This window comes from Rhopilema esculentum, chromosome 5 (genome assembly GCF_057945365.1).
Source record: "Rhopilema esculentum isolate cy_ngs chromosome 5, ASM5794536v1, whole genome shotgun sequence".
Lineage (NCBI taxonomy): Eukaryota > Metazoa > Cnidaria > Scyphozoa > Rhizostomeae > Rhizostomatidae > Rhopilema > Rhopilema esculentum.
The window spans coordinates 4,040,030-4,053,727 of NC_142819.1; positions in this window are offsets into that span (position 1 = coordinate 4,040,030).

Consider the following 13,698-nt stretch of genomic DNA (forward strand, 5'->3'; position numbering starts at 1 on the left):
AGCCAGCCTAAACTTCAATTTATTGGTTCTTATAAAGAAGGGGGTTAATATTCTTCGATTTGGTGTTTATTTTGGTATTGAGTTAGGTAGGATTATTGCACCTTGTCTATATTGGTCCATGTTTCATACCCATACAAAATATAAGGAATAAGTTGAATTAATTTAATGTTGAATTCCATACTTTTTGAGGGCTTGTTGGCTGATTAAAAGCTTTCTTTCATTTATGATTTTTCTCATCTGAGACCGATCCTGGGTAAACAGAAATGGTTTTGGATCGGATCTTGTGTGAACACATTAATCAGATCTGATCCAGCTCGCGATGAAAACTAGATTTCAAGCACTTTGTGACAGGTATCAATAATTAACAACTGCAGGGGCGTACCTTGGCGATTTGGAGTGAGGGGGGATGTAAACGGGTGATTTTACCGACCAAAATTCAACTCATGCTAATCAATGTATAACTTATTCTAAAATTACATATTGTGAATTTTAACAGTCTTATCAATATGATCTTGTCAATTACGAGCAGATGAGATCCTTCCACGTGCTATCAAGATACGCATCTACCGACAATTCATAAAATTTACCGACCCTCTGTAAAATTTACCGACCAACCTTCCAAAAGTGGGGTGTACCAAATCCCCCCCCCACCCCTCCGGTAGGTACGCCCCTGTGAACAATCATGGTAGTAATTCTGATGACAATTTACAGTAAGTGTGCGGATGGCTTATTGGCTAGGGTTGCGGAAAACATATCCAAGGGATTGGGGTTTGAGTCCCTATTGTCACTAAACTTTCAGGTACAGTGAATTGGATCGCCAGCTCTCTAAAATTCCAGGCATAGGAATCACGAGGTGTTGTCATATCACGAGGTGTTGTCAAAGGAGAAGGCCAAGACATGGGCTCCGACACAGGTTGGAAAGTGGAAGGGTCAAGGTAGAATTTAACAACCATAACAATAGATTTTGAAAACAACTCTATTGTTTTGCAAAACAGTAGGGGGAGGAGCCATGGCTCCCACCAGCCCTCCTTCATCGGAGGCCCTGCAAGACACTGCTAGAAAGCAGCAAATACAAGTATAACAACACCTGGATGGACTAGCTTGGCTTAAAATGGCATGTCTTCTGCTCGGTGATAAAAATCTTGATGTAAAACTCAATAGAGTTAAACTGGAAAATCATTGCGATTTCTCTTCAAAACAGATGAGTAGCTTAGCAGTCCCTCATTTTCAAAACTGATGTAATTTAAATGAAGCACTTGTCCGCATAGTCTTAATTTTAATATTTAGTTTCAACAGCTCCTCAACTTTCAAAGTAGCACATGAAGCTGAAAAATACTAAATTAATTTGTCTGCAGAACTTGCTCAGAGTATAAAAGTTTGCAAGGTTGAGTAAAAAATATTAAAAAAATTAAGATACGAAGAAGTGTACGTAACAAAATCGCATATGAAATTGTTGCATTTTCAGAGTTTCAGAGACCCAGCTTGAAAGCTTGAAAATATTTCTAATGAACAATGAAGAAGGTGGCGTCTTGGTCCTTTAATTTCTTTTATCATCAGTGGAAGAACGTTTTGCGTGACTTCTAACGTCCACATCCACCATGTTTTTTAGCATTTTGCAATTTTAAAGGAATTGTCTCGTAATCTTGCCTAGATAATCTATGGCTACAGTTGATGATGACCTTGCAGTATTTGTTTGCAAGCGTGGATAGTGAGATTCAAAATCTCAGCCTGAATTCAAGCGAAAGAGTCAGGCGCAAAACAACCCCCAACAAAGTAGATTAATAAAAACTTCAAAGAACAACTGACATACCTATGTAGGCTCGAATTTCTTTGAGCAGACAGTAGCTTTCCTCTGTAAGAATACGTTCGACATATATTCGAACAAAATAAATTTGTGTACATAAATACAGGGACATTGGCTCTGCAGCCAAGCCTTTGTCGCAAATGATGATGAATTTGAATATTCTAGATGTTGTATTCTCAAATGAAATGTAGCTTTGTTGAACTTGAATCGAAACTTGAGGAATAGCAGGCAATTTTTACATTGTTGTATTTTTCGTCTCAAGAGCATTGTCACAGTTAGCAACTTCAAACAATCAACTTTCTCTGAATACAGAGGATGCTTCTTTTGGTAGAGAATACAAGCATGATTTTGTGCAAATTGCAAAAGTCAAAACCTTTGTAGAAGAAAACCTTTTTATTGTAATTTTCCTGTAAAATGAAATTGAGTTCGAGATATGTATAAACAGAATCCTTTTCGAGGTATTGCTAGTAGTCTATCAAATATTGGCATAAATATGGAACTTCTCGAAACTCAATCGTTAAATAGGGATCAATCTTTATGCATTCTGTTCACACAAAACACTAAATTTCTGTTCTTTAAGGCTGTGTTTGGGCCTTTTCAGTGAAGGAAATAATCGAAGCTGTGCTTTCCTTGACAATTCGACTCAAAATTAGCTGCCGAAATTTTCCTGAGCACTTCTATCTATGAGTCATAGAATTTTCACACTTCTTCCAACGAACCATCATAATTTTCATTTCTTCTCAAAACCTCCGAATCAATAAAATGGGGTGCAAAAACAAACCACCCATTGATTTTTCTAAGATAAGTTGAACATACATACATACAAAATTATAATAATTCTGTTCAAAAAATTTTTAAACAAAAATAAAACTTTTTTTTCATTCATGGGAAAATATGATCTCGCAGGGTTGAACAGAATGTGGAAAGATTTCCAGCTTTTCTTATTTTTATCTAGAAGTTGGTTGAAGTATTTACTAGCTTCATCTTGAAAAGTTCCATTGATTAATGATGTTTGCAGTTTTAGTTCGGTGCTGTTTCATAGTGGTCTACTCGTAGTTTTGATCTCCAGCTTGTTTATATCGGGCCAATTCTCACTGTAAATTGCTCTATGTTAAGTTGGTTGAATTCTCTTCGTTCTCTTAGTTCTCTGATTGGTAGCCAATTCAATTTTCTTACGTCATCTTTCAAACAATGCATACAAAAAGGGTATCAGAATTAGTCTGTCACATAATATGGTCTGGTAAACAATTTCAACAGCTTTGAAAAAAGCAAATATTTTGAAATATGTTACTAAGACTTTGGTAACATGTTTCAAAATTTTCGCTTTTATCGAAGCCATTTTTAAATCCTGTACCAAAAAAAGATTAATTCCTGTAAATTCAAATATAAGAGATAACTTAACAGCATCAATAATGCAAAACAATCCTTAGGTTTTTTTGCTTAAACATTGAAGAGGTTAAGAAAGTTAAGAAAGTGAATTATTCTTAAATAATTTTTAAATTATTCTTAAATTATTCTTAAATTATTCTTAAATTATTCTTAAATTATTTTTAAATTATTCTTAAACTATTCTTAAATTATTCTTAAAATTTCTTAAATTATTCTTGAATTATTCTTAAATTATTCTTTAATTATTCTTAAATTATTATTAAATTATTCTTAAATTATTCTTAAATTATTCTTAAATTATTCTTAAATTATTTTTAAATTATTCTTAAATTATCCTTAGATTTAAGCAATTTTGAGCCTCAATATTCTTATCAGAGCCCGTGCCGTGGCCTCCCAACTTTCCACCAAATAAAAGATTCAAATCAGCTCAAGTGATTTATATAGATAAGTATCTATATGACAACAAATACATTGAACGAAAGTCCACAGGCAAAGCAGCATAAGCAAAATGTTTGCCACATCTCGGGAAAAGAGTGGGTAAGAGGAAACTTTCTTTGCACTGATGGCCAGTCCAGTTTTGGATCAGTGACACGGACCCTGCTTATAGAATATATTCTAATGAAAAAGTGGGCAGTTCATTAGTTACACCTGTTTATATGAGCAAAGTTATCCCACTCTTCAGCCTGTTTATATGAGCAAAATTATCCCACCTTCCAGGTAGAATGAAATCATTGCATTTTTACATGCGAATTCTCTCCCACCCTCCTACTTATGGCTTCTTTTTGTCAGGCCAAGCTTTCCCCAACTACCGCAATACGTCGTTCTTTCGTTATGGACTGCGAAAGCATGCTCGTAGATAAGAATTTCATCCCAACTCCCAGCCAGTTTTGTGGTAACGTGGACAAATTTCACCCCAAGATGTGAGATCCGGCAAGATGAGAGCGGGAACTCATTTGCCACGCATAGAGCGTTTCTTTTATAAGCACAAGAAGGAAGTTACAAAGCTTTGTAAAGGAAAGCTGGATCTCACCCCCCCCCTCCCCCCCCCACAATTTTATAAGAACTCTAGCCTCGAACATGATCAAATTTTTAAAAAAATTAAGAACCAGCTGAGGTTGAGCTATTTAAAATGTAGCTTTGATCTCAAAAAGGAGTTTTTTGCAATCCAAGGGTGCTTTCTTGTGGATTTTTAAGTTGCCAAATAATGGATGTAATGCTGGGAATCCCACTACACCCCGGTAATTTGAACAAGTTAAGAGCAGACAAGTCTCAAATTTTCAAAAAAATTAGGAACAGCCAGCCTAAACTTCAATTTATTGGTTCTTATAAAGAAGGGGGTTAATATTCTTCGATTTGGTGTTTATTTTGGTATTGAGTTAGGTAGGATTATTGCACCTTGTCTATATTGGTCCATGTTTCATACCCATACAAAATATAAGGAATAAGTTGAATTAATTTAATGTTGAATTCCATACTTTTTGAGGGCTTGTTGGCTGATTAAAAGCTTTCTTTCATTTATGATTTTTCTCATCTGAGACCGATCCTGGGTAAACAGAAATGGTTTTGGATCGGATCTTGTGTGAACACATTAATCAGATCTGATCCAGCTCGCGATGAAAACTAGATTTCAAGCACTTTGTGACAGGTATCAATAATTAACAACTGCAGGGGCGTACCTTGGCGATTTGGAGTGAGGGGGGATGTAAACGGGTGATTTTACCGACCAAAATTCAACTCATGCTAATCAATGTATAACTTATTCTAAAATTACATATTGTGAATTTTAACAGTCTTATCAATATGATCTTGTCAATTACGAGCAGATGAGATCCTTCCACGTGCTATCAAGATACGCATCTACCGACAATTCATAAAATTTACCGACCCTCTGTAAAATTTACCGACCAACCTTCCAAAAGTGGGGTGTACCAAATCCCCCCCCCCACCCCTCCGGTAGGTACGCCCCTGTGAACAATCATGGTAGTAATTCTGATGACAATTTACAGTAAGTGTGCGGATGGCTTATTGGCTAGGGTTGCGGAAAACATATCCAAGGGATTGGGGTTTGAGTCCCTATTGTCACTAAACTTTCAGGTACAGTGAATTGGATCGCCAGCTCTCTAAAATTCCAGGCATAGGAATCACGAGGTGTTGTCATATCACGAGGTGTTGTCAAAGGAGAAGGCCAAGACATGGGCTCCGACACAGGTTGGAAAGTGGAAGGGTCAAGGTAGAATTTAACAACCATAACAATAGATTTTGAAAACAACTCTATTGTTTTGCAAAACAGTAGGGGGAGGAGCCATGGCTCCCACCAGCCCTCCTTCATCGGAGGCCCTGCAAGACACTGCTAGAAAGCAGCAAATACAAGTATAACAACACCTGGATGGACTAGCTTGGCTTAAAATGGCATGTCTTCTGCTCGGTGATAAAAATCTTGATGTAAAACTCAATAGAGTTAAACTGGAAAATCATTGCGATTTCTCTTCAAAACAGATGAGTAGCTTAGCAGTCCCTCATTTTCAAAACTGATGTAATTTAAATGAAGCACTTGTCCGCATAGTCTTAATTTTAATATTTAGTTTCAACAGCTCCTCAACTTTCAAAGTAGCACATGAAGCTGAAAAATACTAAATTAATTTGTCTGCAGAACTTGCTCAGAGTATAAAAGTTTGCAAGGTTGAGTAAAAAATATTAAAAAAATTAAGATACGAAGAAGTGTACGTAACAAAATCGCATATGAAATTGTTGCATTTTCAGAGTTTCAGAGACCCAGCTTGAAAGCTTGAAAATATTTCTAATGAACAATGAAGAAGGTGGCGTCTTGGTCCTTTAATTTCTTTTATCATCAGTGGAAGAACGTTTTGCGTGACTTCTAACGTCCACATCCACCATGTTTTTTAGCATTTTGCAATTTTAAAGGAATTGTCTCGTAATCTTGCCTAGATAATCTATGGCTACAGTTGATGATGACCTTGCAGTATTTGTTTGCAAGCGTGGATAGTGAGATTCAAAATCTCAGCCTGAATTCAAGCGAAAGAGTCAGGCGCAAAACAACCCCCAACAAAGTAGATTAATAAAAACTTCAAAGAACAACTGACATACCTATGTAGGCTCGAATTTCTTTGAGCAGACAGTAGCTTTCCTCTGTAAGAATACGTTCGACATATATTCGAACAAAATAAATTTGTGTACATAAATACAGGGACATTGGCTCTGCAGCCAAGCCTTTGTCGCAAATGATGATGAATTTGAATATTCTAGATGTTGTATTCTCAAATGAAATGTAGCTTTGTTGAACTTGAATCGAAACTTGAGGAATAGCAGGCAATTTTTACATTGTTGTATTTTTCGTCTCAAGAGCATTGTCACAGTTAGCAACTTCAAACAATCAACTTTCTCTGAATACAGAGGATGCTTCTTTTGGTAGAGAATACAAGCATGATTTTGTGCAAATTGCAAAAGTCAAAACCTTTGTAGAAGAAAACCTTTTTATTGTAATTTTCCTGTAAAATGAAATTGAGTTCGAGATATGTATAAACAGAATCCTTTTCGAGGTATTGCTAGTAGTCTATCAAATATTGGCATAAATATGGAACTTCTCGAAACTCAATCGTTAAATAGGGATCAATCTTTATGCATTCTGTTCACACAAAACACTAAATTTCTGTTCTTTAAGGCTGTGTTTGGGCCTTTTCAGTGAAGGAAATAATCGAAGCTGTGCTTTCCTTGACAATTCGACTCAAAATTAGCTGCCGAAATTTTCCTGAGCACTTCTATCTATGAGTCATAGAATTTTCACACTTCTTCCAACGAACCATCATAATTTTCATTTCTTCTCAAAACCTCCGAATCAATAAAATGGGGTGCAAAAACAAACCACCCATTGATTTTTCTAAGATAAGTTGAACATACATACATACAAAATTATAATAATTCTGTTCAAAAAATTTTTAAACAAAAATAAAACTTTTTTTTCATTCATGGGAAAATATGATCTCGCAGGGTTGAACAGAATGTGGAAAGATTTCCAGCTTTTCTTATTTTTATCTAGAAGTTGGTTGAAGTATTTACTAGCTTCATCTTGAAAAGTTCCATTGATTAATGATGTTTGCAGTTTTAGTTCGGTGCTGTTTCATAGTGGTCTACTCGTAGTTTTGATCTCCAGCTTGTTTATATCGGGCCAATTCTCACTGTAAATTGCTCTATGTTAAGTTGGTTGAATTCTCTTCGTTCTCTTAGTTCTCTGATTGGTAGCCAATTCAATTTTCTTACGTCATCTTTCAAACAATGCATACAAAAAGGGTATCAGAATTAGTCTGTCACATAATATGGTCTGGTAAACAATTTCAACAGCTTTGAAAAAAGCAAATATTTTGAAATATGTTACTAAGACTTTGGTAACATGTTTCAAAATTTTCGCTTTTATCGAAGCCATTTTTAAATCCTGTACCAAAAAAAGATTAATTCCTGTAAATTCAAATATAAGAGATAACTTAACAGCATCAATAATGCAAAACAATCCTTAGGTTTTTTTGCTTAAACATTGAAGAGGTTAAGAAAGTTAAGAAAGTGAATTATTCTTAAATAATTTTTAAATTATTCTTAAATTATTCTTAAATTATTCTTAAATTATTCTTAAATTATTTTTAAATTATTCTTAAACTATTCTTAAATTATTCTTAAAATTTCTTAAATTATTCTTGAATTATTCTTAAATTATTCTTTAATTATTCTTAAATTATTATTAAATTATTCTTAAATTATTCTTAAATTATTCTTAAATTATTCTTAAATTATTTTTAAATTATTCTTAAATTATCCTTAGATTTAAGCAATTTTGAGCCTCAATATTCTTATCAGAGCCCGTGCCGTGGCCTCCCAACTTTCCACCAAATAAAAGATTCAAATCAGCTCAAGTGATTTATATAGATAAGTATCTATATGACAACAAATACATTGAACGAAAGTCCACAGGCAAAGCAGCATAAGCAAAATGTTTGCCACATCTCGGGAAAAGAGTGGGTAAGAGGAAACTTTCTTTGCACTGATGGCCAGTCCAGTTTTGGATCAGTGACACGGACCCTGCTTATAGAATATATTCTAATGAAAAAGTGGGCAGTTCATTAGTTACACCTGTTTATATGAGCAAAGTTATCCCACTCTTCAGCCTGTTTATATGAGCAAAATTATCCCACCTTCCAGGTAGAATGAAATCATTGCATTTTTACATGCGAATTCTCTCCCACCCTCCTACTTATGGCTTCTTTTTGTCAGGCCAAGCTTTCCCCAACTACCGCAATACGTCGTTCTTTCGTTATGGACTGCGAAAGCATGCTCGTAGATAAGAATTTCATCCCAACTCCCAGCCAGTTTTGTGGTAACGTGGACAAATTTCACCCCAAGATGTGAGATCCGGCAAGATGAGAGCGGGAACTCATTTGCCACGCATAGAGCGTTTCTTTTATAAGCACAAGAAGGAAGTTACAAAGCTTTGTAAAGGAAAGCTGGATCTCACCCCCCCCCTCCCCCCCCCACAATTTTATAAGAACTCTAGCCTCGAACATGATCAAATTTTTAAAAAAATTAAGAACCAGCTGAGGTTGAGCTATTTAAAATGTAGCTTTGATCTCAAAAAGGAGTTTTTTGCAATCCAAGGGTGCTTTCTTGTGGATTTTTAAGTTGCCAAATAATGGATGTAATGCTGGGAATCCCACTACACCCCGGTAATTTGAACAAGTTAAGAGCAGACAAGTCTCAAATTTTCAAAAAAATTAGGAACAGCCAGCCTAAACTTCAATTTATTGGTTCTTATAAAGAAGGGGGTTAATATTCTTCGATTTGGTGTTTATTTTGGTATTGAGTTAGGTAGGATTATTGCACCTTGTCTATATTGGTCCATGTTTCATACCCATACAAAATATAAGGAATAAGTTGAATTAATTTAATGTTGAATTCCATACTTTTTGAGGGCTTGTTGGCTGATTAAAAGCTTTCTTTCATTTATGATTTTTCTCATCTGAGACCGATCCTGGGTAAACAGAAATGGTTTTGGATCGGATCTTGTGTGAACACATTAATCAGATCTGATCCAGCTCGCGATGAAAACTAGATTTCAAGCACTTTGTGACAGGTATCAATAATTAACAACTGCAGGGGCGTACCTTGGCGATTTGGAGTGAGGGGGGATGTAAACGGGTGATTTTACCGACCAAAATTCAACTCATGCTAATCAATGTATAACTTATTCTAAAATTACATATTGTGAATTTTAACAGTCTTATCAATATGATCTTGTCAATTACGAGCAGATGAGATCCTTCCACGTGCTATCAAGATACGCATCTACCGACAATTCATAAAATTTACCGACCCTCTGTAAAATTTACCGACCAACCTTCCAAAAGTGGGGTGTACCAAATCCCCCCCCCCCACCCCTCCGGTAGGTACGCCCCTGTGAACAATCATGGTAGTAATTCTGATGACAATTTACAGTAAGTGTGCGGATGGCTTATTGGCTAGGGTTGCGGAAAACATATCCAAGGGATTGGGGTTTGAGTCCCTATTGTCACTAAACTTTCAGGTACAGTGAATTGGATCGCCAGCTCTCTAAAATTCCAGGCATAGGAATCACGAGGTGTTGTCATATCACGAGGTGTTGTCAAAGGAGAAGGCCAAGACATGGGCTCCGACACAGGTTGGAAAGTGGAAGGGTCAAGGTAGAATTTAACAACCATAACAATAGATTTTGAAAACAACTCTATTGTTTTGCAAAACAGTAGGGGGAGGAGCCATGGCTCCCACCAGCCCTCCTTCATCGGAGGCCCTGCAAGACACTGCTAGAAAGCAGCAAATACAAGTATAACAACACCTGGATGGACTAGCTTGGCTTAAAATGGCATGTCTTCTGCTCGGTGATAAAAATCTTGATGTAAAACTCAATAGAGTTAAACTGGAAAATCATTGCGATTTCTCTTCAAAACAGATGAGTAGCTTAGCAGTCCCTCATTTTCAAAACTGATGTAATTTAAATGAAGCACTTGTCCGCATAGTCTTAATTTTAATATTTAGTTTCAACAGCTCCTCAACTTTCAAAGTAGCACATGAAGCTGAAAAATACTAAATTAATTTGTCTGCAGAACTTGCTCAGAGTATAAAAGTTTGCAAGGTTGAGTAAAAAATATTAAAAAAATTAAGATACGAAGAAGTGTACGTAACAAAATCGCATATGAAATTGTTGCATTTTCAGAGTTTCAGAGACCCAGCTTGAAAGCTTGAAAATATTTCTAATGAACAATGAAGAAGGTGGCGTCTTGGTCCTTTAATTTCTTTTATCATCAGTGGAAGAACGTTTTGCGTGACTTCTAACGTCCACATCCACCATGTTTTTTAGCATTTTGCAATTTTAAAGGAATTGTCTCGTAATCTTGCCTAGATAATCTATGGCTACAGTTGATGATGACCTTGCAGTATTTGTTTGCAAGCGTGGATAGTGAGATTCAAAATCTCAGCCTGAATTCAAGCGAAAGAGTCAGGCGCAAAACAACCCCCAACAAAGTAGATTAATAAAAACTTCAAAGAACAACTGACATACCTATGTAGGCTCGAATTTCTTTGAGCAGACAGTAGCTTTCCTCTGTAAGAATACGTTCGACATATATTCGAACAAAATAAATTTGTGTACATAAATACAGGGACATTGGCTCTGCAGCCAAGCCTTTGTCGCAAATGATGATGAATTTGAATATTCTAGATGTTGTATTCTCAAATGAAATGTAGCTTTGTTGAACTTGAATCGAAACTTGAGGAATAGCAGGCAATTTTTACATTGTTGTATTTTTCGTCTCAAGAGCATTGTCACAGTTAGCAACTTCAAACAATCAACTTTCTCTGAATACAGAGGATGCTTCTTTTGGTAGAGAATACAAGCATGATTTTGTGCAAATTGCAAAAGTCAAAACCTTTGTAGAAGAAAACCTTTTTATTGTAATTTTCCTGTAAAATGAAATTGAGTTCGAGATATGTATAAACAGAATCCTTTTCGAGGTATTGCTAGTAGTCTATCAAATATTGGCATAAATATGGAACTTCTCGAAACTCAATCGTTAAATAGGGATCAATCTTTATGCATTCTGTTCACACAAAACACTAAATTTCTGTTCTTTAAGGCTGTGTTTGGGCCTTTTCAGTGAAGGAAATAATCGAAGCTGTGCTTTCCTTGACAATTCGACTCAAAATTAGCTGCCGAAATTTTCCTGAGCACTTCTATCTATGAGTCATAGAATTTTCACACTTCTTCCAACGAACCATCATAATTTTCATTTCTTCTCAAAACCTCCGAATCAATAAAATGGGGTGCAAAAACAAACCACCCATTGATTTTTCTAAGATAAGTTGAACATACATACATACAAAATTATAATAATTCTGTTCAAAAAATTTTTAAACAAAAATAAAACTTTTTTTTCATTCATGGGAAAATATGATCTCGCAGGGTTGAACAGAATGTGGAAAGATTTCCAGCTTTTCTTATTTTTATCTAGAAGTTGGTTGAAGTATTTACTAGCTTCATCTTGAAAAGTTCCATTGATTAATGATGTTTGCAGTTTTAGTTCGGTGCTGTTTCATAGTGGTCTACTCGTAGTTTTGATCTCCAGCTTGTTTATATCGGGCCAATTCTCACTGTAAATTGCTCTATGTTAAGTTGGTTGAATTCTCTTCGTTCTCTTAGTTCTCTGATTGGTAGCCAATTCAATTTTCTTACGTCATCTTTCAAACAATGCATACAAAAAGGGTATCAGAATTAGTCTGTCACATAATATGGTCTGGTAAACAATTTCAACAGCTTTGAAAAAAGCAAATATTTTGAAATATGTTACTAAGACTTTGGTAACATGTTTCAAAATTTTCGCTTTTATCGAAGCCATTTTTAAATCCTGTACCAAAAAAAGATTAATTCCTGTAAATTCAAATATAAGAGATAACTTAACAGCATCAATAATGCAAAACAATCCTTAGGTTTTTTTGCTTAAACATTGAAGAGGTTAAGAAAGTTACCGCAACCGTAACAGAAATTAATCCTGTCAAAAAGTCTTCGGCTGTGGGAGGACGGGGGGGGCTCCCAATATCAGTAACCATAACTAGAACTATGAAAACCTGAAATTACTATGATTCAATGTGCATCGTTGCACTAGTACTCTAGTTTCTAAAACGTTTATTTTCCTCGTATAATTTCACCTTAACTTCAAGTTAAAAGCGACTTTCTGCATGCAAACAATTTGTTTAGGTTTTCCTGTGCTTTCCTAGACTTTTGTATTCGATCAGTATTTTTAGCAATATAGGCAACAATGCCAGAAACATTTCCATCATTCAAATCTTTGAACCATAATATTGCTGCTTCTTCAATAGATACGACATAGATACGATTATTCATCATAAATCAATTAAAAACCTCTTTAGAGGATAGTAATCTTAACAAGAAGTATGCATTTGGTTTTCATTGGTGATCACTGATACCATTTTACATTAGATTATAACAAAATGCCGTCCTTTGCGCTCAATGATGAGATACAAGATTCAATTCTTTCAGGCCGATTGAGCAAATTTAGGCCAAGAGTTAATAATATTTCACATTCACATTTGTTACAAAAAACTGGCAAAATACTGATAAAGGATTAGCTGAAATCAAACATTTGCTTTTCTTTTCATTAAACAGACTTTAACAGACAGGTAAACAGCTCAGCTATGCCCAAGATGAAATGGATAAATCCTAGTTTCGGAAAAGTCACTGTCTGATTGCTAAAAAAGCCACTTATGACTGAAGTCTCGAATGGGCATCTTGGCCTACTATTACTCTGTATTAATCTGATTTATGGCCAAACATAGTCATCTAATTGACAGGTCTCTGCAAATCGCAAAATATCTCATTGATTTATTTGTTTCACTAACTTCCTTCCTTTATTCACTACTTTCTCAAAGCGAATGGGTGAAAGGTGTGTTGGTGCAGACTTGCAACCCTGCACATGGCGAGGAATAAAAACATCAGAATTCTGAAAAACATCTAATCATCATCATCATCATCTTGTTGGGCTGGTTGGCCGGACCAATCTGATTCTGTCTTTCCAGATTTCCCTATCTTCCATTAGCTCTTTCAGAACTGCAGGTTCACAGTTGGCGTCATGTGCAATTTGGCTTCAAGGTTCCCCTAACTTGCAGCTTGAATGTCATTTTATTCATTTTGTGTAATGGCCTCAGGGTAGACATAGCTTACTGCTCCCCGGGGCATCGTTCTAGTAGTATTGTATAGTAATTTCATAAGTAGAGTATTTCGTAATCTGTAAATTGTAACTTTTCAGAGGAATAAGAAAAATGTGCAATTTGCTAGATTCAGGTGGCTCTGGGTTGTCTAAAGAGAAAACTTATGCCCGAGAATATTCGTTTCCGAACATATATAGATACACGTTCCTGAATACAAAATTTTAAAATTACAAGAAAAAGCAAGGACG